The 25,772-nt window shown below is 37.5% G+C and overlaps 1 protein-coding gene across 4 annotated transcripts in view; it reads left to right on the top strand.

The window, feature by feature from the left end:
• The first annotated feature begins 476 nt into the window (after nucleotides 1–476).
• Nucleotides 477–25,772, top strand: part of LINGO2 (leucine rich repeat and Ig domain containing 2) — a 1,141,972-nt gene continuing 1,116,676 nt past the window's right edge. For 3 of the 4 annotated variants that reach the window (XM_019736291.3, XM_074330289.2, XM_019736290.3), the window contains exon 1: nucleotides 477–1,508. The gene's annotated coding sequence lies outside the window, so the exon portion shown is untranslated. Of the gene's footprint in view, nucleotides 1,509–2,170; nucleotides 2,405–25,772 lie in introns of those variants that run through there. The other variant, XM_074330290.2, reaches the window with a different exon arrangement.

Below are 25,772 nucleotides of genomic sequence, written 5' to 3'. Positions count from 1 at the left end.
TTCTGGGAAAGAAGTCTCTCCGGCTTGGTAATTCTTCCTGGCTGTGGAGGGAAGAGGAAGAAGTTGGGACAGCAGCTAGCCAGAGACCTGAACAACTACTCCTGGTGCAAAACCTTGGAAATGGCTGCTGAAGGGGTTGGGTCTCCACACTTCTAATCCCTCCCCTTTCTCCAGTTGAGTCTTTCACCTAATACCGTCCAGTTTACAGTATAAGCGTAGACCCCAAATTAGTCCAGTTCCAAAAGCTGGGCGTCACAAATTCCTAGCCAGCTCCTTTCGAGAAGATCTACACGAGCTTTAGGGGCTCCTTGGGGAAATGTTACATGAGGGAGTGGGCAGGAAAGGCAGGATGAGAGGGAGTTTTGTCCAGGGTACGATATACAGGCTCCTCTATTCGAAGGATTTTGGGGAGCCCCTCCGAGCTTCGCCGCTCCCTGCAGCAGCCACTTCAATGCTCCACGAGAGGAGAGGCGGAGGTGGCCCCGGAGGTGGTGACAGGGTTAATCTTTAGTCCCGCGACCTCCTTCAGGGTGCCGGGAGAGTAACTGGATTCTTGGAAGGAGCCGAGAAGCTGCGATCCCAGAGAGGGCAGGGACCTAGGAGGTGGCCAAAGGGACTTGAGGACTTGCAGTGTGGAACTGCCTGCCAGCAGCATTCCGCTAACTAGTGAGGAATGATTGAGTCTTCCGGTCATCTTCATCCTTGGAAACCCTGCCCCTAATTGCGCCTCCCGACCTCTTGCTCTCCCCTAGCCTGGGGCGGCCGCCTTGGGGTTGGGCGTGCGCGTATCGCTGCGCGCGCGCGTGTGCGCAGCCCGCGCGCTGAGCCGGCCGCCGGGACACAGCCGTCCGCGGCCCGCCGCCTGCCTGGTGTCGCTCCTCCTTGCAGCCACATCCTAGAAGCCTCTTCACCTGCCGTTCGCCGCCCGGCGCCCAGCGCTCGCATAGCCCCGCTCCGCCGGCGCTGCTTCAGCTCAAAGTTTCAGCGCAGACACCTTGGCGAAGGAAGGGCTGCCCAGGGAGATGGGTTTCTGACGCTGGCTTTGGAGTGTTTTTTCTCACAGCACCTCTCCGCCTTGTCCCCGCCTAATCCCAGCAGAGTAGAAGATTTTCCAAATTAAGAGGAGAGAAGGGGTGGGGTATCATTAAGAGAAAGACAGAGGAGCGGCCACAACTGAGAATATCCATTTCTTTCCTGCCTGATGCTCGGGAATTGACTGATGGGCCTTTGGGGTTAAATAAAATTAAATAGAAAGCCAAGTTGACCGAGGAGGGGCTGGGAGACTTCCGGGTGCCAGTAAGGTTGTCCCCGTCTCCGTTTCCACCGGCGTGAAGATTTGGAGGCGCCTGCAGTTCGAGGGCTTTTAACCACCATCCTGATCTCTTTGGAAGGAAAAGCCGGCAGAGCAGAGGGAGGGGGCGAGTCAAGGAAAAACCTCTGGACTTGTGAGCGTCGCAGCCTTGGCTTTGGATTTTAAGGACAGGAAAGAGAATTCACAGCGTATCAAGGTAAGCAGCAAAACCGCCGCCTGAATGCCAGGAAGAATAACTTCAATAGATGTTGGGGAGGAGGTGTGTGCAGGGGGGTTAAGGCAAGTTAGGATGATGTCTCTGGGCGTTGCCATGAGATTGCACACCCCCAGTGAAAGGCTTGGGGAAGGCTAGTCCGGTAGCGGCGGGTGCCGCCGGTGCTCCCACGGGAGGCAGCAAGCCGGAGCATGTGTCCTGACCTTACACTTTTTGGAACCTATTGGAAATAGATATCGAGCTGAGCGGTCTGTCCAGGCTGATTTACAGCGTGCATTTGTGTGTGTGTGTGTGTGTGTGTGTGTGTGTGTGTGTGTGTGTGTGTTTCCGGCCAGATTTTTTTTTTTATTAGCACCGCAGACCCACCCCCTCGTTGCCGTAGAGCTCTGTGGGCACCGGTCAGAGCCGCTAGGACGCGGTGGCAGGTGAGCCTAGCGCAGGTGGGCAGGTGGGCAGGTGGGGGTGGCGGCTGCATCCGGTCGGCGGATTGAGGGGCGCGCGAAGCCCACGCCACCGCCTGGCTGGCTCCCTGAAGCCGGCGTCCGAGCCCGGCGCCGCAGGTCTGCTGCGGTTCCCTTCGCCTCCGCTAGAGGCTCCCAGCGGGCGCCGCGGAGCGGGTGGGTGTGGGGGCGCCGGGAGGCGGAGGGCGAGCGCGGGGAGCTAGCGTGCCCGCGGGGTGGCGGAGCGGGCGCGGCAGAGGGAGGCGAGCCCGTCTGGGGCGGGGGACCTGATCCAGAGTCCCGGCGCGCCTGCTGGCTGTAACCAGAGCTGCGGGGACGCGGGTCCGAATTCGGGCTGAGCTTGGGAAAGCTGTGCCTTGAGCCGGAGCCACTTCTGGGACCCGATCCTGGCCCGCGCCCTGAGGGCAGTCCCGGGAGGTAATGTCCTCTTTCTCCACTCTCTTCTCCCCCTCCCGCCGGTTCTTGATAAATTCTCTGACAAATACCCCAGGTGGGAAGGAGTGAAGGGTGCGGGTCTGTGGGGTCTTTATCTAAAGGTGCCTTTCAGTCTTGCTTGGTGGAGCTTAGTGGAATGTGTATTCGAACTAATCCCTTATATCCCCCGCCTCCACTGAATATCTGCCTGCTTTGAGGGAAGTTTTCTGCCGAGTGTGCCTGATGGCTGGTCTTTGGGCTAGGCTGCTCCGAGGTGAGCGAGGGGACCTGCTGTGCTCCCCCCGAGCCGCAGTGGACTGGAGTGCGCGACTCCAGGGGTGGGGTGTGGTGGAGAAAAGATTACCACACCCTCTTCTTTTCCTCCCCTTTTCTTTTCACCTGGTGGTGAAGTCTCACCATCTAGCATTTTACTGATTTCCTTTCCCAAGGGATTGTCTCTGAGAATAGAGCAAAGCTGCTGAAAGACTTGGAGAGAGAGATAAAGATGGGAAGGGAAGTCATTGCCAGAACATTAGGGGAGGAAGGAGGTGAAGTTAAGCTTTCGTTTAGGGGGGCGGGAGGGGTGCTGGGGAGTAGCCTTGGAGTTCCTATGATTTGATGAAGTCTGATTCATTCCACATTTCACACCGTCTTTATCATAATCCTTGCTCAAGCCACTAACACAAATCATTTCTGCTAGGTTTTGCTTTGGGCATGGTGGGCACTGAATATGTTTGATGATTGTGTCTAAGCCAAATAAATAAATAAATAAATAAATACATAAATAAAAAAGTGAGTATTGTATGTGCTTGGCATGATTACACCATGTCTATCAAGAAGCTGGCAATATATGTATTTTTTATTTTATTTTTTTTTTAGTGTGCTGTGTTGTGTTTGTGCCATATATGGTCATTTTACACTCAGTATTGCAATTTTAGAGTCCTCTAAAGGTGGCTGTTAACAAACAGGACTGGTGATATTAAACCTCTTGCAGAATAATATGAAGGAAGACAGAAAATGTGATGGGGTGTTGAATATTCTAGGAATACTAAATAAAAGCTGAGATGCAGCCTTTGGGAACTATTGGGTCACATACTGAGAGTGAAAAATAGTCTTCAGATATGAGAAGTGGTGGTTAACATTTTAAAAGAAGGGGATGTTCTTCAGTGCACTATCCTCATCATCCAGTAGCCTGCATACTTCCAGTACAATAAGAGTGTGAGGCAGAAAAAAATGAAGCACTTCCTGCTGAAAACCAGTAAAATGTTCCCTGAGGTGCTGTCAGGTATTTACCTTAAGAATTTAAATGGAATGGTTTGTCTCTTGATGACTGAAGTGGTTCTGGTTATCATTTATATGTAGGGCATCTATTATTTTTGATGAAGGTAAATATGTAACTTAATGTTATATAATAAGTGTAACTGAGTGGAATTGGAAACAGGCCGATTTACTGATGTATTTCATTCCAGAATGACACATAGCATGATTCCCAGGAAGATTTATATAAAGTTTGTCATTCAAGTATTACATTGGATAGAGCTCTGTGGAGAAGGCAAGAATACATATCCTGCTGAAATCTCAAAAAGGATGGCTTATGTTCTTAACATATACTGTTTTAGAAATGTTATTATGTGACAAAATGTTACTCATCTAAATATAGTTATCTGCATGTATAAGCACAAATTATTTATTTGTTGAAATGAATTAACCAAGACAAATACATATTAAAGGCTCATTTTTTTTTTTTTTTTCTGAAAGACACCTCTGAAACCAGAGGAAGATCTGCTAGTATTAAGAATCTGTATATATGATGTGTAAGAGATACTGTGTTTCCTGGCATTTGATTGAATCAAACTAGTGAGGCTGGTTTTTAACCTGAAATTCAGTTTAGGACTCCATCTCTAAAGATTATTTTTTTCTTTTTTCTTTTCCCTCTAATAAGTGTGATTTTAAAAGAGGCCAAACACTGAAGTGCCATGGACCTGAAAACTGTTTGATTCCTCTGAAACTTCCTGTCAAGAATAAGAAGTGATAGGATGTTGTCACAAATTAATTGGCTTGATACTTCAATTAAAAATGATTCTTATCTGGCTCTGGTAGTCATTATGGTTGATTTCATTTGGTCCCTAGATATTCTGTGAAAGGACTCTAGGTGGAAATGTTTTCCTGTAGTACAAGGAGAGGAGGTCACTACATGCAAAATGGCTTGTCAGTTATCGATTCTGATTCTCCAGTTTGGTTGCATTTTATTCATAGGCAGAATGAAAATTGAAAAAAGAATCAGTTTTCTGAATTTACATGAGTATTTTCCTCTTTGTTGTAGCCCTCAACCTCTGGGTACTCCATTTATAATTTTGATGAGGAACTATGTCCCCAAGCCCCTTCCATTTATGGTTTAGGGGCTACTTTGGTGTTGAGAACTTTAAGAACTATTTAGTCATACAAGATCATATTTCCTGAAAGAAAATCAATTGAGCTTAAAAAAGATGTTTGACAAGGAAATGAAAGGAGAATAGGAGACAGGTTAAATACTACGCAACAGATTTACCCATTTAACTGCATGTATCTCTATGATTTCTTCCTTTAGTAACCATTTTTTTATGTTTAAAAATCTTTTTCTATTATTTATTTCCATCTTTCCTTTTTTCTTCCTTCTTTTCTTCCTTCCTTCTTCCCCATCCCCTCCCTCCTTTCTTTTCTCTCTCTCTCTCTCTCTCTCTCTCTCTCTCTCTCTCTCTCTCTCTCTCTCTCTCTCTCTCTGTTTAAATATTTCCTTCAGAAAGAAATCCATGACAAGTTTTGGTTATTTTACAATTATCAGTCCATAATTTATTTTTAAATGGTAGGTAGTCTTAAAATATTGGTTATTCCATTTATTTTAAAATTTTGTACAGAAGAAATCTATAATGTGGGGTTGATTCTTTAGGGAGTACATGTCATCAGTTGATCATTACCTCTTACATTGTGGCTGCCTGCTGTGTATTGTTGCAACTCCACTGGCTTCTGCTTTTGGAGAAGCATAGGAGCATGGATAGTAGTTACTGGAGAGAGATGGACTGCCATGAAACATGGTGCATTTGTCTTTCAGTGACTTAGTTCCCTGTAGTGAATACACTCTTCATGTGCATAATGGTCAACATAATCAAATATGAAATGTTCAGATGAAGCAAATAGTTGAGCCATACTAGTGTCCAGAAGCCTCCCAAGAGAAACGAATTCAGTACCACCAGGAGGCAGCATGAATAAGTAAGAAACACTCTTACTTTGGCAAAAGAAGACTTGAATTCTACTTCTGTCTCTTATGACTACTGGTGTCACTTTTGAAAAGCTCTTGTATTTTTCTAAGGCTCAGTGTTGAATTCTGTAAAATGGGGAAATGTAATATCTACCTACTCTCTTCTTACGTTTAAAATTTTGACCACACCTAGATTTAAGCTTTGGAAAAAGAAAAAAAAAAAAACCTTTCAGGTGCCAAGTACATGTCAGGCGTTATAACCCTTGATAGAGAAGTAAATGAAATATATTTAAAGAATACTGTAAAACTTCCGTAATGGAAGAGGGAGTTTGATATGCACTTGATGAGAGGATGTTTTTTGTTTTTTTCCTGGAGTATTAACAAGTATCATGAAAGTAAGATTTAAATTAATATATACCTATATATGATGATTTTCTCAAATTGTCTAATATGGTAAAAATTGTGTGAGACATAAAATATGTTCTGGCATTTGAGCTGTGTTTAGACTTGCGATGATAAAGAAGAGGAAAAAGGAAAGAGTAAATTTTTTGAATAATGAAGTTTCAGTGGAGTGCCCTTCTTCCTTTTATTGTAGCATTCTACATTTTTCTTCTTCTGGTGTATAGTTAATATGAAACAAATAACAATCACTGTTGATTTCATTAAGTCAATTACCCAATTTCCATGAACACTTTAAAAATATTTAGCTTGCGAAAAATATTTAGCTTGATTCAATGGTTTAATTTGTGAACTTGGAAACAAAATTAATAGAATATCTTAGTTTTTACAATGGAATTTGCCCAGGAATGCTAATAGTTTATTGGTCATATTTTATTTTAGTGACTTAAATGCTAATTATATTATTTATGTTGTTTTCATCAGGTAACTTAGTCAGAAAGTAAATGGTAGGTATTAAATGACTCAGTGATTTGAATAAAATTTTAAAAGCTCCATTGAAATAATCATGTGCTCTTTTGATAAAATATGAGGCCTGCTAGGATTTGAAACTAGAATAAATTTTGTTGCTTTTAAAAAAGTATTCACTAGTTAATATAAAGAACAGCCTATACAGCCTATCTTTACTGGTTGTAAGAATAAGTCAAATACCATTTCCTTCCCTAGAATTTTAGTGTCATTGTCAACATAAACTATGAATATATTTTCTCTAGTAATAATATTAGTAAGACTAAATGCAAACCTAATAACCTAGCCTAGGAAACAAAATACATATATATATATATATATATATATATATATATATATATATATATATAAATTTGTAACTATAATAGAACATAATATGAAATTGTCTATAAAGAGATAATTATTGACTTTAGGAAAATAATTACCAAATTTCAGTGTAACAGAAATATATATGCAAAAATCTAAGATTCCCAGCTCATTTCAGTTTCTAGGTGTAGCACTAGAGAGTTTTTGAAATGGATTCTAAATTGGACTGCATAAGAGGATTTTGTGTCTTCATACAGTCTCATTCTATTATAATGTAACTGTGGTTAGCTGCAAGAAATCTATCTAGTAGCCAGCGTGAGGGGAAATAATTACCATAAAAACTGTATTGCTCCTGGTGTACCAGGGGAGCCAACACAGTGCCTTGTGATAAATGTTGATTTTGAAATGGTGGGCTTCATTTGTCAAAAGGAAAGAACCTTTATCCTCCCAACTATTTTTACTGGACTTTGCTAGAATAATGTATATTTATATATACTAAATATATTAGATATCATCATTATATATTATATAAATATAGTTTATATTGTATTATATATTATATACTTAATATATGTTACATATATTATTTGTATTGTATATTTTATATATGTATATATGCATATATATACACATATATACTTTTATATGTGTATACTTTTATATATGTATATATGTATATGTATACACATATATGCTACAATATCTTTATGTATACTATACTTTATGTATATTCAAACATATATTCATATAGAAGCAATATATTCATATATTCATAAAGAAGCAATTCATATAGAAGCATGTAATTAAGCATGTAATTATCAATTGCAAATTGTTTCTCTTTATGATTTATCTTCGATTGCATTTGCAGGTAAATGTTAAAACCCTCGCTTTGGTCTCAGTCAAATTCACATGAATTAATACATAAATATTTACTGATGTTAAAGTGATTTTCCTTATGATGGTCAAGATATAATGATGTATGTGAGTTGGTTCTTGTTCTTAAGAATCTTGTGATCTTGTTATGGAGATAAGGCAAAAGTGGTGGTAAGCTAAGAAGAAATGGAATAGTCTACCAACTCATTCAGCAAATTCTTGTTACGAGTATGTATCTATTGTCCACAAGACTATACAAAATAATAATACAAGAGTTGTTTCACCAGACAGCTCAGAATACGGTGAAGTGAGACTAGCGTGAGAATTCATAAAGGGGGAAGAAATTGGTCTGAGGTGAGTGGAATGTAAACAATGAATGTATAACCGTATTAATAATTGAAGCAATGCAAATTAACACAATAGCGAAATAGTCTTGCTGATAAGTTGGGACAAAGATAAAATCACTGATAGATTCCATGTGTCGTTAATGGAGTAGGGAAATTATATCTATTTGGAAACATTGTGAACTGGTACAACCCTTCTGGAGTGAAATTTAAATAATTACTTTTTAAATATCTATTATATTTTACATGTTCATAATAATTGGCTTCATAGTTCCTGTTCCAGGAATTTATCCTTAGAAATGCTCTCCTGAATCTGCAACGATATATTATGTGCACGCAAACAGAAATATATAACCTGGATGGTTTCATATATTTTAAAGGAACAATATTTGTATTTAAAACCTTTCTATGCCAGATCAACTGGTGCATAGATAAACAAAATGAGCTATATCCACACTATGGAATAATATTCAGCAATGAAAAAAAGAATGATACTAATATATGCTACAACATGAATAAAACCTCAAAAACATGATGCCGAATGAAAGAAGCTAGACGTAAAAGACCATATGTTGTATGCTTTCATTTATATAAAATGTCCAGGAAAGCAAATCTACAGAATTAGATTGGGTTTGCCTGGCATTGGGAGTGGGATGGTGAGTGACTGCAAGTGGGCACAAGGGATCTTTTGGGATGATGCAACTGTTCTGTAATCGGATTGTGGTCATGGCTGCACAAATATGTAAATTTACTAAAAATCCTTGTGTTGTTCACATAAAATGAGTACATTTAATGGTATGTAAATTATATCACATTACAACTGTTAAAATATACCCCAAATTCATAAGAAAACAATACCCTAAAGTCTTCCAACGAAGTAAGCCCTAGGCACAGATGTCCTCACTGTAAAGAAAATCTTCTGAACATTTCAGGAGGGGTGACACCAATTCTATGCAATTTTTTCCAGGAAGTTGTAGAAGAGGGAACACTTCCCAACTTATCCTACGAGAACAACATTACCCAGACACCAACATCAAGAAAAGTCATTGTAAAAATAGAAAAGTAAAAAAAAAAAGAAAAAAAAAAAAAGAAAACTACAGCTCTACAGCTCAATATCTTTATGAACATTAACATAAACATTCCTCACAAAACTTTAGCAAATATAAATCAACAGTATATAAAAAGATTATACATCATGACCAAGTTGGGTTCATTCCAAAAATGCAATGTTGGTTTAACATTAGAAAATCAATCAACATAATTGACTATATTAACAGAGTAACATGGTAAAACTATGTGATCATCTCAATAGATGCCACAGAAAGTATTTGAGAAAAACTCTTGATAAAAACTCTTAGTGTATATTCTAGGAGAATAAGTGAGCTTCAACGTGGTATAGAATGTCTGCAATAAGCCTATGGCTGATGCGACACTTAATGGTGAAAGAACAAGTTCTTTTCCTCTAATTTCTGGAGCAAGGCAGGAATGTCTGCTCTCATCACTTCTACTCAACATTATAATGGGAAATTCTAGCCGATGGGGTAAGGCAAGAAGAAAACTCCTAAAGGCAGACAGGCTGTAAAAGAGGAAGCAAAACTGTTTAAACACATACTTATTGAATAATTTTTAAAAATCCAAACATCCCATGGGAATATAGTTAAAACACTTTGGAATACTCATACAATGATTTTTATGTTGCTTGTTTAGTAAGAAGACAAATGGAATGTTACAATTCTTTAAATACCATCGTGGTGAGATCTCTAAGATATATCGTTAAGGAGAAAAATGTGGTTGTAGGACAACTCTTAGTCTGTGGTAGATGGATTGATTCATTCAACAGGTATTTATTTTATAGCTCCTAGTTTCAAACACTGGGATAGGCCCTGGGTAATATATAGTCTGTGGGAAGGGGGCAGATCTAATCTTGCTGTTGAGAGACTTAACAGGGTAATGTGGGAAAATCTTATGAGCAACTGAAAGGAACTTAATATATAATGAGAATTTGTGTTATCTGCATGTAAGGAACTAAGTAGAATGCCTTGGATTAACCCAGAAGGGTTGGGAGAGGGACAGGAAGGTTTCTGTAAGAGGAGTGTGGTAGCTAGTGAGCAATCAGCAAAGTCTTTTTATAATAGAGAAATCCAAATCATTCTTCTTTCCTTTTTCACCATATTTCCCTTTGTGTCCAGTAACTAATCTATCTATTTTCTTAGGAATACGTGCTATAATTCCCTATAACACTAATTTCCTTGTGTTGTTAACACTATTCTCACTTGGCATAATTGCCATATCACCACTGGCATTTGTTGAGTATCTACTATGAACAAATGCATCATCTTAAGTGCTAGGGATTTACAGTTGCTTGAGGCATATCTTTATTCATTTATTTAATCTCATTGAAGCTCTTTTCTTCTAAAAACAATCACACCATAAAATCATTCCCTGTTACAGAAATGCATAATTTACAATGTGAAAGAGCTTTCTGGGGCTTCCTTTCACCCAAAACTTTGACAAAGTAGGAAGCTACATTACGCAAGAAATGAGAGAAGACTAAGACTGAGTACCGTGTGGGTTAGAGGCAGGAGGATTAAGTGACCAGAGACCAGAATCACCTTGAGAGGAGAGATGGTAACTGGGAATTTTTCAAATACAGTATTGTGTTTTGTGCAATGTCGCTGCTTTCTGTGATCTCAAAATCTTCAGCAAAACCACACAAGTCTTAGTAATATTGATGCAATTGGATTCCTGGTAGAGGCTAATAACAGAGCTTATGTTTGTGTCAAAGTTGGAGAAGCAGTACCAAATAGCCAGCTTGCGTGGATCAGATAGTACTAGCAGATACGTGCATCACGGGCACTTCTGCCTGGGGTCTTTTCCATGTATGCCCGTAGCTGTCAAGTCCATTTACCCGTTTTCTGGATCCATGCCTTCCAACATATCCCCTTCAAGTGATTTTCTCACATATCCTTAAGCATTGCCGCCTGTAGCAGATTTCTGTGTCTCTGTGCATAGCTTAATTCACAGTTTTCATTGTTTTACATAAAAACTCATTCTACTTAACTAAATTGTGTTGATGGCACTCCATTGCCCTGTCTTTCCTAAAGAACTTTTTGATAGAAAGAATTCTAGAGAGCATTCTAGGACATAGTAATGTGTTAGTGATATTATTTTTGTAGATGCTAAAATTAGGAAGAAAGTATTTATGGTGGTTCTATATTCAAGAATCCCACAGGCTACTACCTAAACTTTCAATAAAAATATAGTATATCTTTGGCAGAGAAACTATAAGTATGGGTAAAAATGAAGTGTTTTGTCATTCATTACACTTGAAAATAGGTATAAAATATATTGATGAAATTGATGTGAAATATGAGATGAAATAAATTCTGCATGTTCTTTGTAGGTGCTTATGTAGCTTAGCAAGGTACTTAGGTCTGGGGGACTGTTGAGAAGAGGTGGATTGGATGACTGTCCTATTGGATCTGGAGCTTCTGCTCCTGTTTATCCATTTATAGGTGCAACTACTGTGGATTTGGGGAATAAAGCTAAAATTGTTACTACCTGGCTCAGAAAAGAAGGTTCAATGATCCAAGTTTAAGAGCGACTGTGCAGTTTAATTCAGTAGAAATTAATGATTTAAAATTACAGCTTTGGAATATGGATGATAATTAGATGTTTTGTCACTAGTAATAGTAGAAAACCATGGAGAAGTTATTTGCATTTTGTGTCTGGAGGGGAGGGAGGGTTAATCATCTTTCCATGTAGCTCTCCTTGTGGGAGAAAGAATGTAGAGATAACAAGTGAAAGAATAAAGTGTGATGAATTTAATTCATAATTCATACTAAGTTTTGAGGTGTTAGAAATAATATGTAAAAGTAAAATAATCTAGTACTTACTGGTAACACCATTCCTACATATATATATATGTATATATGTATATATATATGTATATGTCCTTTTGGACCTTGAAATCCTTCCAACGGAAATAGTATTTTCCAGATTATTTGGGCAAACTCCTATTCATTCTTTAAAAACCTGCCTAGTATCATATTCTCAACAAACCATTCCAGAAGCCATGGACCAAGTACAATCTCCCTATTCTTAGAAGCTTCTGGTTATGTTTATTTTTTAAATACATTGCTATTTTTGTTCACTGTCCTGTGTATCTTTCCAAACCTTGTGGTCTTTGAGAGTTAAAATTATATCTTATGTGTCACTGTTTTTTTTTTTTTAATACTCTAGAATATAGTCAGTTCTTCTTAAATATTTTCTGAAATGAAGTGTAATTTTTTTAGAACACTTAGTTTAAAATTATATCCAAAACCATTGTTAATACAATGGTAAAGGAGATGGTAAAGGAGATGGTGTACAATGATTAAAAGCTGAAAGGTTTGGTTTCAAATCCTGATTCTTCCATTGATTGCTAATTATTGGACCTTGGGCAATATCTTAGTCTCATGAAGTTTTAGTTTTCTAATGTAAAATAGGTGTAATAACACTTTTCTGTCTTGCACACCTTACCTGGAGTTTATGATAATAGAATAAGTAATTGGTGAAAATAAACTCGTATACTCAGTACCTGTACAAATGAAGTCATGTCTATCTTACATATATATTTACAAGCCACTGATAAAATAATCTCAAATGCAATAATGTGTATTAGTTTAGTTAACAAAATGGGGGTGGGGGTTGTACAGAAAAGCAAAAACAAAACCAATCATGTCCTTTACAATTGGTTTGAAGATTGTTGAGCAACTGCTTTGGCTCTGAATAAGCCCAGATTTTTGCCATCTCTTCAAATTATAACCAATTTGCCTAAAAAATCAGTATTTCACTTTCTTTTGTTTTTAATATTTGACCCCTTTAAATACTCGTATCCTATTTTCTCCTGTTTTCTTTTTGATACTTTCTAGATCACTGACAGAGAGACATTCAAGGAGCAAATAGTTACTGATTTAATGGCAGTTTGCTTGTGGGAGATCCACTATTAATGTGTTCTGATGGTATAAGGGGTTATCACTCTATGCCTAAATCTAGTTTGTTGGAAATAAATTATGTTTTTCGTCTCTGTCCAGCATTCCTATTTGGCCAATGTTGCAGAGTCTAATCAGATTTTCTGCCATTCATTTTGCTGTGATGGAGCATTTTCCTAGGTGTTTTTGACTTAAGTTAGATTCTCACAGCATTTTTATCTTTAATTTGGTTTCATGTCTCTGGGAAAAACTCCAGGGTAGTTTAGCCTGATTTTTAAACTTTTTTTTGCATTTGTGTAGTAGCTTTTTATCTTAATGCTTCTGAGATTCTCTTGGTTGTATGTGATATTTTCCTCTGATTTTCTAAAGGTATTTTCATAGTTTTGTTTTTATTTGGATTCACTTTGAAGTTTTCTTTCATTCTTTTTTTTATTTTTCAATTTTTACTTTCTTTCTGATGTTACCACTCACTGAAACTGCATTCAGCTAGCACACACTTTTTTTTTTCTTCTTATGTGCATTTCTTATTTAAGCAAACACTTATTTATCTCTTTTGCCTTTACTGCTCTCCATTCAAACCTGCTCAATGGGACTAATCCTTTCCTTGCTCATGAATAAAATCTCAGCTAGACCTCATATCTTATTTACTTTCTAGTAGAAAATAAAATACTCTGTGATCACTTCTAATCACGTGAGTGGTCTCATTTTTATTATACCACATCTATTTAATAATTCATTTAGTGATAACACTTCCCCTACTTCAGTTCTGGCCAGCCATATACTAGCCACTTGTCGTGGGGGAAAAGGGAGTTGGCCACCCTTTCCTCTGTTTCCCCAAAATACAATCTTGCTTCTTGTCCTGTTTAAGTAGGCTGCCTCTGGCTCCTCCAGGGTTGAATATCGGGAAAGTAGAAGTAAAGGTGAGGTCTGATGTGATTGACATGAATGTAACCTTGGCTAAGCTTCCTCTGGACTTGTGGACTCTGTTCTACCTTAGAATGTTCACACCTTAGAATGGTGTGGTATACAGGAATGTTACTCATCAGAAATGTCTGTGCATCCTGAGCACAGGATAGGATTGAACTTTCTGGCTCTCTGGGGTTGGGTGAGACCAAATGACCAGTACTGACTAAGAGTGTAAGCGGAGGTGACAAATGTCCCTGATAGGCTGAACTGGTTGACAGTCTCCGGACATCTTTTTTTTTTTTTTTTTTCCCTTATCACACTGCAATCGACAACTTTAGAGATGGTTGTTCATGAGCCTGAATCCTTGAAACGTCAATGAGAAGAGCCAACCTCTGTCTGCTACTGACCCACAACAACCGTGTTACATGAAGCAAGAAATTAATCATGTGCTTTTAAGCTAGTGAAAATCAAGGGATTGTTACCACAACATAAGCTAGCCTATTGAAACAAAAAAGATGGATGTCTCAGAGGTGCGTAATGGGATGATTTGGTAACATTTTTTATGACAGAGGAAATGCATTTTCTTCTGCCTAGATGCATAATATTTCTCCCCTAGTTCCTGGAAATCTGGAAATCTATCTCCTCTACGAGGATTACTCCAGCCCTCTATGCATTCTTCTTGGACAGGATTTGAAATGTCTCTAAAGCAAGCTCTTTCTTCTGTGCCATCCACCTTTGTTCTTCCAGAAACATTTACACAATCTTGCCTCTTTCAGGGAAAGTGTAGCCAGCACTTCCCTGTCCTCTGCCAATTTGGAGCCGTAACCTTTCACTTTTATTTCAATTTATGAATGGCTTAAAAATATTGAATAACACAAAACTATGCTTTATTATTTCTCTGAAACATAACCTTCAACAATGGTTTTGGAATGGCATGTTCTAAGATGCATATTGGACATTAGCTATTCTATCTCCTAACCATCAGTGTAAACATTTCAATATTTTAAAGTGGTTTCCGTAAAACTTCTTCAAGGTTTGAAGTGAGGAGATGGTGATGGAATTTATAACACACCAACAACTCAAAATGTTTTGTCTTCTACCCTTTTGACCACTTAAACTACAAGGGAAGTTGGCTCACAAAACTAATTTTTGAGAGTTTCTTTTGCAAGTCCTGCATAGATGACCTAACCTTCCATTTAAAATGTGGAAGGTATTATCAGCTATGGTTTGGTTCTTTTTAGGGTCTTAACTGAAACCCACGCAGCAAATGTCTCATTTAACATCTTGTTCTAAGACTATTGTGGTTGGGTGTGTTCCAGAAGATTATTAGAGGATAGTGTGTGTCATTCAGTATTTTTAAAGCCATTCACAAATTGAATTAAAAATATATTTGCCTACAACTGCAGAGTCATGGCCTCCCTGGAGGAATCACAAAAATGATTTATGGGAAACCGTGGCAAGATTTTTTTTCTTAAAAATCAATATGGTGCTATGCATCAATAGTGTAAATTCACTCACTGCTCATTAAAGCTAGTTGGTGTTTCTGCATACATTGCTAAGTGGAACTTACTGAAGGGATTTAAGTAAAATGTATTTATTCTTGCCATTATACGAGGGCCTTTATTAAAACTGATGCTGTCAGTCACTACACATTTATTCCAAAAGATCGCTCTGGCTAAAACAGTTAGTGAATCAATCTTTCAAACTGATTGCTTGTAAGTAACATGAGATACTCTTGGGTTTGGGGAGGGAATGACAGTGAAACTCTACAAAAGCATATTGCATATTATACATTAATATTATCCGGTGTTCACTACAAAATTTTAAACTTAATGAAACCATGATAGAAAATGCTGCATTTTGTTATCCTAAGACAGAACATTAAATCATTTTAGTTAGAAAACAAACCTCAACCATTCTGGTGTATAAGTAGTTATAACTTTGCAAGTAAGTATTATTATTTTTATTATTATTATTATTATTATTGCTATTTTCTGATTCACAGTCCTTCATGTGAGAAGTATATTATCACATTTTTTTTAAAGCTGTTATGGGGGAAGGGGAACAGGGCTTTTTATTGGGAACAGTGTGTACTTCCAGGACTTTTTTCCAGGTCAAGTTGTTATCCTTTCAGTCTTAGTTGTGGAGGGCGCAGCTCGGCTCCAGGTCCAGTTGCCATTTATAGTTGCAGGGGGCACAGCCCACCATCCCTTGTGGTTGTCGAAGAGGCAAACTTGTGGGTTGAGAGGACACGCTCTAACCAACTGAGCCATCTGGGAGCTCAGCGGCAGCTCAGCTCAAGGTTCCGTGTTCAATCTTAGTTGCAGGGGGCAGAGTCCACCATCCTTTGCGGGACTCGAGGAGTTGAACCGGCAACCTTGAGGTTGAGAGCCCACTGGCCCATGTGGGAATTGAACCAGCAGCCTTTGGAGTTAGGAGCAGGGAGCTCCAACCACCTTAGCCACCAGGCCGACCCTATATTATCACATTTTAAAGATCTAAGCCAAATTGATGAAAAGAAGTAGATATTTTCATACAAGATATTTTGGACTGTGACCTCCTGACTTTGGGGATACTCTATCTAACAGCTGAAGAATTTGAGCAGTATAAGATTTTGGATAGATTAAGAAAGGAACATTTCCATACTCTAGTCCAGATCGGGCTATTGTATGGCTGGTAATTATATAATTTTTAAGTTATTGTTTTCCAAAGAATGCTAGCAATTTAAGCTACGTATTTCTGAGCATCAGATGTTTCTTTGCAGTGTTTGTAGAATATGACACATGTACAGATGATTTAGTGTCAGAACTGGACACTGCCACCCTCTAGTGGCCTTGCAAATGTCTATCACTGCAGTCTACAGATTAAGCTTTTGAGGTACCTATCAAAACAGTTTAAGTGGGGTTAAATGGTCTTGGAGTCTGGGGGAGGAGAGAGAGAGAGAGAGAGAGAGAGAGAGAGAGAGAGAGAGGTGCTTGTATTACCAATTGCAACTGCTTATACCTCACAACTCCTGGTAGTGGGTAGACAAATGAGTTACTCAACCTGGAATAATGAGCACGTGTGAGGAAGGTTGCACTGTTATACCTGATGAACATGTCTATTGGTGCTGAAATATTTTCTATTCCTTGTGACATCCTTCTGTCTTCTCTGTCCCAGCCCAGACAACTAGGCATTTGTTTTCTGTCATCTAGAGAATTTCCTCATACTTCACAGTAGACTTTAATTACCTGTACACACTTTCATAGCCTCTGTATTTCTTTTTAATTAGGTAATTTGGGTTAATCTTTTATGTCAAATTAGACTGTGGGCTTCTTTCGGGCAAAGACATTATAGGCTTCTTTTGCATGCCTGAGTCCTAGCACACTTAGGAGTGTGTTCAATCTTTGTTAAATACCTGGGAAAGAATTTGAGCAACCATTTTGCAAAGTGTTAAGAGAAAATCATGATTTTTAAAATTTGTTTGTTTTAGCACCAACTTCTACCTTTTAAAAGCCTTAAGTTGCATAAGTTAAATATAATGGATGGATATGTTAAATATAATGAATAAGATGGAGACATTGTAAACAAATAATATTTCTGTTGTCTGTAATAAGTTAAAATATTCCATATGTAGATACCTCCTTATACATAAGAAATATAAAAGGAAGTTGCTTATCAGTTAAATAAATATATTCTAGGAGCAAGGGAAGGAGAGTAGAACATCAAATCCTTTACGAAATTAGGATGTTTTGGGGGTAGAAAGCGTATGTAATTGAATGCTAGACAACAAATTCCCGACTGGAAGGAGTTAGTTGCAAGATGCTTAAAAGTCCAAAGGAGCCAATATAATTTGGTAACTCAATGCCATTTTTTTGGGCAGGGCCAGGGTGGTTAGGAGAAAAAAATGTATCCACATTTGTATTCAAAATGTAACCACAATGTATCCAAAAGATACAAAATATCAACTCTTCCAGTCTTTACCTGAGTTTTCTGGCATGTAAAAATCGTTCATGTGATTTTATTTTTCTATATTCTTCAAAGGATGGTAGATAACTAGTACTGTGCTAGATGAAGAGATCTTAACTTCCTACAGACATTGATGCCTTAGGGAGTTAGAGCTTTACCTGATTATAGATTACTGTTGGGGTAAGGATAGCTGCAGCATCAGGAGATGCCCAATATATATATTTTACTGGCAAAGAGCTGGAAAGCAATGGATGTTCTCTTGAATAGTTGTGTTTGTGACTGAATCTTGGTATATTTAGTACCGTAATGAGTGTGCAGATCATATTTAGCAGGTTTGAGAGTAATTGAAGTTTCATGTGAACAGAGTTGCCCCCATTGGAAGCTTTAAAAATCTTTCTCTTGCCCGTAGCGATTTTTCCTAAATAATAAGCAAATATTAATAATTATTACTTAAATAATTTCGCTATTATTGTCTAGGTTGTTTTGTTTTAATATGGACAATTTTTGTTTGTGTGATTTCCTTAACCTTCTAAGTTATTTAAGCCTGTGTTACTGCCAAGTTAGAGCTGCCTTGGTGTCAGTTGCTTTAAAATGTGGGCATAAACCTGGAGATAGATTCACTTTTCTTTGACTAAGTCCAAATGTGAACAGCACTCAGTAAATAAAAATAATGTATTCAAAAATTATATGTGTTCTGGAACAATTGAATATCCATAGCCAAAATATGAACCTAGAATTAAACTTAACATCTCATAAAAAATTGAACTCAAACAGCATAGCGGACTTAAATTTAAAACATAAAGCTATATAACTTTCAGAGAAAAAAATAGGAGCAAATCTTTAGACTTAGGGCTAAGCAAAGAGTTCTTAGACTTGACACCAAAAGTATGATCCATAAAAAAGAAAAACTGACAAATTGGACTTCATTGAAATTAAAATCTTTTGCTTTGCAGTGAGGAGGATGAAAAAGAAAGTTACAGACTAGGAGAAAATACTTACAAGCCATTTATCTGACAAAAGCCTTGTTCTAGAATATATAAAATGTCAAAGCTCAACAGTAAAAATACACATAATCTGGTTAGAAAATCGGCAGAAGATATGAAGAGACATTCCACCAAGTACATACAGCTGTCAAAAACACACTTGAAAAGATGTTCAACCTCATTGGCCATTAGGGCTATGAAAATTAAAAACTCAATGAGATATTGGTGTACAACTATCAGACTGTGTAAAATAACGCGAAATGATGGCAAGGAGGCAGAGAAATTGGAGCACTCATTCTTTGCTGGTGGGAATGTAAAATAGTACCGCCACTCTGAAAAACAATTTTGCATTTTCTTGTAAAACTAAACAAGTCTTTAACAGACTACCCAGAAATGGCATTCTTGGGCATTTATCACAGAGAAATAGAAACAGGTATTCACATAAAAATCAGTACACAAATGTTCATAGCAGATTTATTCATTTTCAAAACTGGAAATAATGTGATGCTCTTTAGTAGGTGAATAAACAGGCTGTGGTACCCATACCATAGTCTGTGGTATGGATACCATTTAAATTCCACCATGGAATACAATTCAGTAATAAAAAAGAATGATCTATTGATATATGTAACAATTTATATGGATTTCCAGGGAATTGTGCTAAATAAAAATTTTCAATTCCAAAATGTTACGTACTATATGGCTCTGTTTATGTAATATTTTTGACATGACAAAATTATAGGAATGGAAAACAGTTTAGCGGTTTCCAGGTTTGGGTGGGGGTGTGTGGAGGTGAGTGCAGTTATAAAAAGGCAACACAGGCATTGCCTGTGGTGCTGGAGCTCTATGCAATTGCAGTGGTGGAGCTAAGAACTTACTCATGGTATAAAATTGTTTAGAACTAAATACACATATACTCACAAGTAAGTACAAGTAGTACTGGGGAACTTTGAAGATCACCAGTGGATTGTTTCAATGTCAATATCCTGGTGATGGTATTGTAGTGTAGTTTAAAATAAAATATTTGTTTTATTTTTCAGTTACAGTTGACATACAATATTACATTAGTTTCAGGTGTACACTATAGTGATCAGACATTTATATAACTTATGAGGTGATCACCCTGGTAAATTTAGTACACATCTGGCAACATACATAGTTATTACAATATTATTGAACATACTCCTGATGCTATACTTTCGTCCCCATGACTATTTTGTAACTACCAAATTGTACCTTCTTCATACCTTCTCTGTTTTCACTCATCCCCCAATTTTGTAATGTGGTTTTGCTAGATGTTACCGTGGAGGAAATATGGACATATACAGAATTGCTCGGAAGAGATTTGAAGTTTCCAAGGGGTCACCTGCATCCCAATGTTCTGTGTTGCAAAACCACTCAGGGACCTGTAGCTGCATTGTTGTCAGAGCAAATTTTGTGTCGGAGAGGTATGTGTTGGGATAATCTGATCTTCATTCCTTGGAGAGTGTAGAGACTTGCCTGACCTTTCCATGAAAAAAGTCAAAGACCAAAGTCTGGCTGATGTCGTCTAGGATAGCGGAGCAAAGCAAGAAACCTGCACCCAGAGTAGGTGGCGCTGCTTCCATAGAATGGAGAGGAAGTCCTGCTTCTGGTGAGATACAGAGGGCCTTGGATACCCAAGATGTGTCAGTGCCAAAATGAGTCCACATGCAGTGGACCGTGGTAGTGGGGTAGGGTGATGCGTAGATAGCAGTGGGGTCATGGCCCAGACCCATGAGCATCGCAGAGGAAGGTCCTCAGCAAACTCCGGGTGGGTTGTGGAGGCAAGTGGACCTCAGAGTCCCACAGAAGCTGTCCTTGAAAGAAAGAGCCAATATTTGGGACATCTGCTATGTCATTATTGAGTGTGAGCTTTTCAGCCTTTTCCTTCATGCTCACCTGCTCATCTCCCCAATTTCCGAGAGGCCAGAGACAACACAGCGGATGGCAAAGGAAGAGTGGAATAATAAGGTAGAGAAAGTAGTCAAGATGTGATCTCTCCCCCTCAACTTCCTCCTTCTCCCCAGCCCTATGCAGATTTCTAAGCCTGAGACAGGCATGTACTAGGGGGAAATAAACAGCTTTAAACTAAATTATAAAATCAAATTTTGGACATAAAATTAGACTGGGTATTAATACCTCAGAGGTACCAGAAAGCTTTGGGATTGGCCTAAGATGTTTTCCAAGGACAGGGCAGAGAAATCGAATAGAGGAAGTTTGAAAGACAATAAAGACAGAACAAACTTTATTTTATTTTATTTTTTTAGCACTCTACTGAACCTAGCCTGTTCAACACACACACACACACACACACAATTTTGTTTGATATCATTGTCTTGATATTAAAGAAAGACTAGAAGTTTACATAATAAAATATTAATGATAGTTATGTCTGGATGATGTCATTTCAGCTATTTTGTATTTGTTTATTTAATCTTTTGCACATTTTCTAAATTTTCTACAATGAGAACATTTTACCTTTATAATTATAAAAATGTCATTTTTTAAAAAAGTGTTGAAAGCATGTTGGATACCAATATCTGTGGCATATAACTGTGACCTAGCACTTTTAAGTGTTTGGATATTTTGCTGATCGGACAGACTTCCTGGGAATATCTGAGAATAACCACTAAAAGTCGTTTTTTCATCTCTAAGTGAAGGTTTAGGTAGATGATTCTTTTCTTCAACCCCCTACTTCTTCTATATATTTCCAAATGATAACTTATTTGTTGTCCTCATAGGTGCCAGTGCTATTCTAGTTATTGAGATTACAATGGAGAGTAAGCGTCCCGTCCCTCACGCAGTCAATGTACCAGATGAGAAAATAGAGGATTATAGATCTGTGTGGTCAGTGCTACAACAGAGGCAGGTACAAGGTGTTGCAGAATCACAGAGAAGCAGCATCTAATCCAAGACAGGGTTGGCAGGAAAGGCTATCACAAGCGATGGTGGAGCTGAGACTTGACAAACAAGCTAGGCAGAGAAGACGGGAAGGGGCAGAGGGCACCAGGCAGTGGAGCTCTGTGAGGGAGATCATGTAGACCGGAGAGGATATGATGCATTCTCGTTCACACTGAGAGTGAGGGAACTGAGTGAGGACAGCACAAGCCATGAGGGTGGAGTACCAGAATTGAGGCCAAGTAGTTAGCAGGCAGCAGGACCATGAACTGGATTCTGAGAACCCAGAGAGACTGCAAGAGAGACCAAATTGACGGCAGTCAGAGTGTTTCAGGTCAGGGAAGATGAAGTTTTAAACAAAGGCAGTGGTGGCCAAGAGAGAGACTTATGGGTGCGTTTGGATGTGGAAAATGAGGGCAAAGAAGAAGTCAGGTGATTCCAGTTGTATATATATTCAAAGGCAAGTCTGTGTTAACGTATTGAGTGCCTTGAAAGAATGACTAAAAGGTACTGGCTCTTGACAGATGTGTGGTAAAAAGTGACCATCGCCGGGCAGAGAATTACAAATGGGCACCTTCCTTTGAGAAGCTCCAGCACCTGCCAGTCCTGTTGCAGGCCAGGCACGTAGTTTGGCAGGCAGAGTGTGAACTGGGTTGCAGTCCTCACTCATCCCTGCAGCCAGCATCCTTTGTGAAGTGAACAAACCACAGAACCAGAGGCTTATGTCCTGACTGCAGCCAGACGGAACGAGTTTCTTAGAGCCCATGACCTTTTCTGGGTCTGTATCAGAGGAGGTGTGTAAGGTGGAGAAAATCACAACAGTGTCAAATAGAAATGTCTTGCCTCTGCTTAGTTGAATTGAGACAAATTAAGAATAGGTAGTCTCTATAATATCCCAAGCAAAAAGACATTTATGGACTGTTTTACCACTAGCAAGTTCTTTCTCCCAGCAATTTGAGAAAAAATAAGTTAATATTTCACTAAAAAAATATTGTTCTCTGTGGATAAAAATATTAGTTGATTTCCTATATTATGTCTATTACCTTTTGTGACTAACATTACTTCTGTAGAATGAATCTCCATTTTCATAAAGGAGATTATTGAAAAAAGATACGTTTCAATAAAGATTATTGAAAAAATAATATAAATGCAGTTTTTAGGTTTTCAAAAATGCTTCCTTTTGGAAAATACTTTTAGAAAAATACATAATTTATCCTACAAGCTACCCGCAAATGTATTAACAGGTCAATAGGATTTTTAGAAACTATAGAACCAGCCCTATGAGCATGTATAAATTAATTGGATGAAAATTTGGTAAGGCTGTCTAGATCAAGTCATTAAACTGAAACCTTATAGGAGAATTCATATTATAAATAACTTCGACAACCCCAATATAAATGCTGCTAGTGCATTGCTTAGCACTGGACGTACAGTGGGAAGAGGCTGGAGAGTGTAGATGACTTCATTATAGTTAGTATGTTGGTAATTAGGTCAAGACGAGTGATTGAGTCCCTGTCTAACGGACACCATAGGCTATTTTACATTAGGGCTGCTTCTGCTTTAGTGGGAGAATCCAAGCAGCTGCAAATAGTAGCATCTTGCTGAATTTAAAGACGGACTTGATAGTAAGAAAATTTGGAAAAAGCCTGTAGAAAATAGATGTGATGTGTTAATAAGAAAGATTGTTTAAAACATAATTGTACATTAGCATTAGTGACTGCTACTCTTTAATCTTACTTATCTTTATACCCCTGGCTAGGCACAGTGTCTGAGTGCTTCCAAACATCGTATTGACGTTTAAGTCCTGCCATTGTGACTGTGGGCTTAACAATTTAGAGAAATTAGGCAGTGCAGCATCCCCAAGGATGTTTATTTCTGTTCTAAGTTGCTCAAGCAGTTTCAAGACCCTGAAGATGACCTGCCAGATGGAAAACAATGAGAATAATAATGATAATTAGCACTGGGATCAACAAAACCAAGTAGAAAGTGAGCAGGAATGCTTGTTTAAAGTTATTGCTACCAAAACAAAACAACAACAAAAAAATGTCAGAATCAATATCTTATGACTAAAATTGAATGAGAAACTGAAAATATCGATCAAGTTCCTTTTCATTGATAATTTATCTGGAAATGAAATCTATGAATAAGATACATTTGAATAACCTTTGAATAATATTATAAATTCTTATGCTACACAGCTTTCTCTCAATTTTTTCTCATATATACAAGAGATGGCAAGACTGCATTTAAATGCATCTAACATCGAATACACTTATTTTAAGAACTATATTGATATCATGTATCTTGTTTCTACATGTTTGACTCTTCCTTGAATTCTATCTGTATTTTGAGTCATGACTCTGAGACTGTGGGCCAATGGGATTAGAATGTATGCAATGGTGCCAAATGTGTGGTACCTCTCTCTCACAATGGACTAATGGATTTTTATGCATTTGATGTTTACAATCTTTTAGAGTCATTCTTTTTGGTTATCAAATTGTTACAAGTCAGCACTCAATAAATATTAGCTACTGTCTGTTTTAGAGACCATATAACAAGTTCTCTTTGATGGTGACCTGCTCTTTACTTAGTCTCTTTGTCTAAGACCAATAAACCTCTATGACTAGTTCTAGAAATAACTTTATTCTTATACCTATTTAGAAAACTATAAAATTATTAAAATGAGAAACAATGCCATATCAATTAAATAGCACACATTTTTAGTGCTTCAAAAGCTATGTTTTAAAGTATAATTTTTAATAATATGAAAATATTAATATGGAAAATTTGCACAAAGGCAAATATAATTTTTTTAAACACAGCTTTTCATGCTGTAGGGTCCTTGTTGCTTGCTCCACACAAATCTTGATTTTATTGTTGAGATTAGCATAAATTTGCCTAGTTACCATGTTGGAATTTTTATGGTAATTTATCTAGCAACACTTTCTAATTTTAATCATATTACATAAAACAAAGTCATTTTCAGAAAAACATTGAGAATGGATAAATAATATTGCATTTTTCCTTGCACTATTTATTTTTATTTTTGTTAAATTTATTGGGTGACATTGGTAAAGTGTATGTTAGTGTTTTTGAACCATAAGAATGTGTTGGATCCAGTTTATTGCTAAGCTATCAAGTAGAAATGGGTACAAAAAAGTCAGTTTACTCAGATTTTGCTATAATTAGCTTTTTCCGTAATTCATAGTAATTACTAGCAATTAAAATATGCTTAATTATTATAATCATATATTTTGTGCACTTTATTCTAGATAGATCGGCCATCTGTCTGATGACTTTTTAATCTGTTGCTTGTGGTAACAATTACTAGTATGATTCAACACTGAATGCTCTTTAACAAAGAAAAACTTTTTAAAGATTCAATTTTAATGCATCTTTAAATTACAAAGTTCACAATACAACTGATGAAGTTTAATGCTCTTCAAAAAATTGAAATTATACTTTCTGTTTTCAGACTATGCTAGATATACAGAATATTGCATTTTCATAGTAGATGAAAGATGAGGTTGGGAAGATATGTATCTACCCCATCTCATCCATATCTGTATATAAATATATATGTAGATCTATATATATATATATATATATATATATATATATATATATATATATATATATAATCTCCAGATTTTTTATTTATATAAAAAATAGACTTTGTTTTCCAGTTATAGCACCAATGATAACATGCAAAGTTATAATTTGAACCTGTTTTTTATCACATTAGTGTTTGCAAATGCTAAAGAAGCGCCGCTAAATTTCATCATATTTTTAATTTGGAACTTTAGATATTTTTATGAACTGGGTGAAAACTAGATTGAAAGAATTAATAGCAAAGTGAACAATCCAGAGACTTGAATCTATACAGTACTCTTAGAGGTTAAAACACTGTAAAAACATAAGCTTCTAGATCTTGATTTTGCTTATCAATAGATGTTAAGC

Source organism: Rhinolophus sinicus, chromosome 16 (genome assembly GCF_057876585.1).
Source record: "Rhinolophus sinicus isolate RSI-liver-muscle chromosome 16, RSI-T2T, whole genome shotgun sequence".
Taxonomy (NCBI): domain Eukaryota; kingdom Metazoa; phylum Chordata; class Mammalia; order Chiroptera; family Rhinolophidae; genus Rhinolophus; species Rhinolophus sinicus.
Note: the sequence above shows the minus strand (reverse complement) of the source record. Positions and strands in the feature narration are given on the sequence as shown.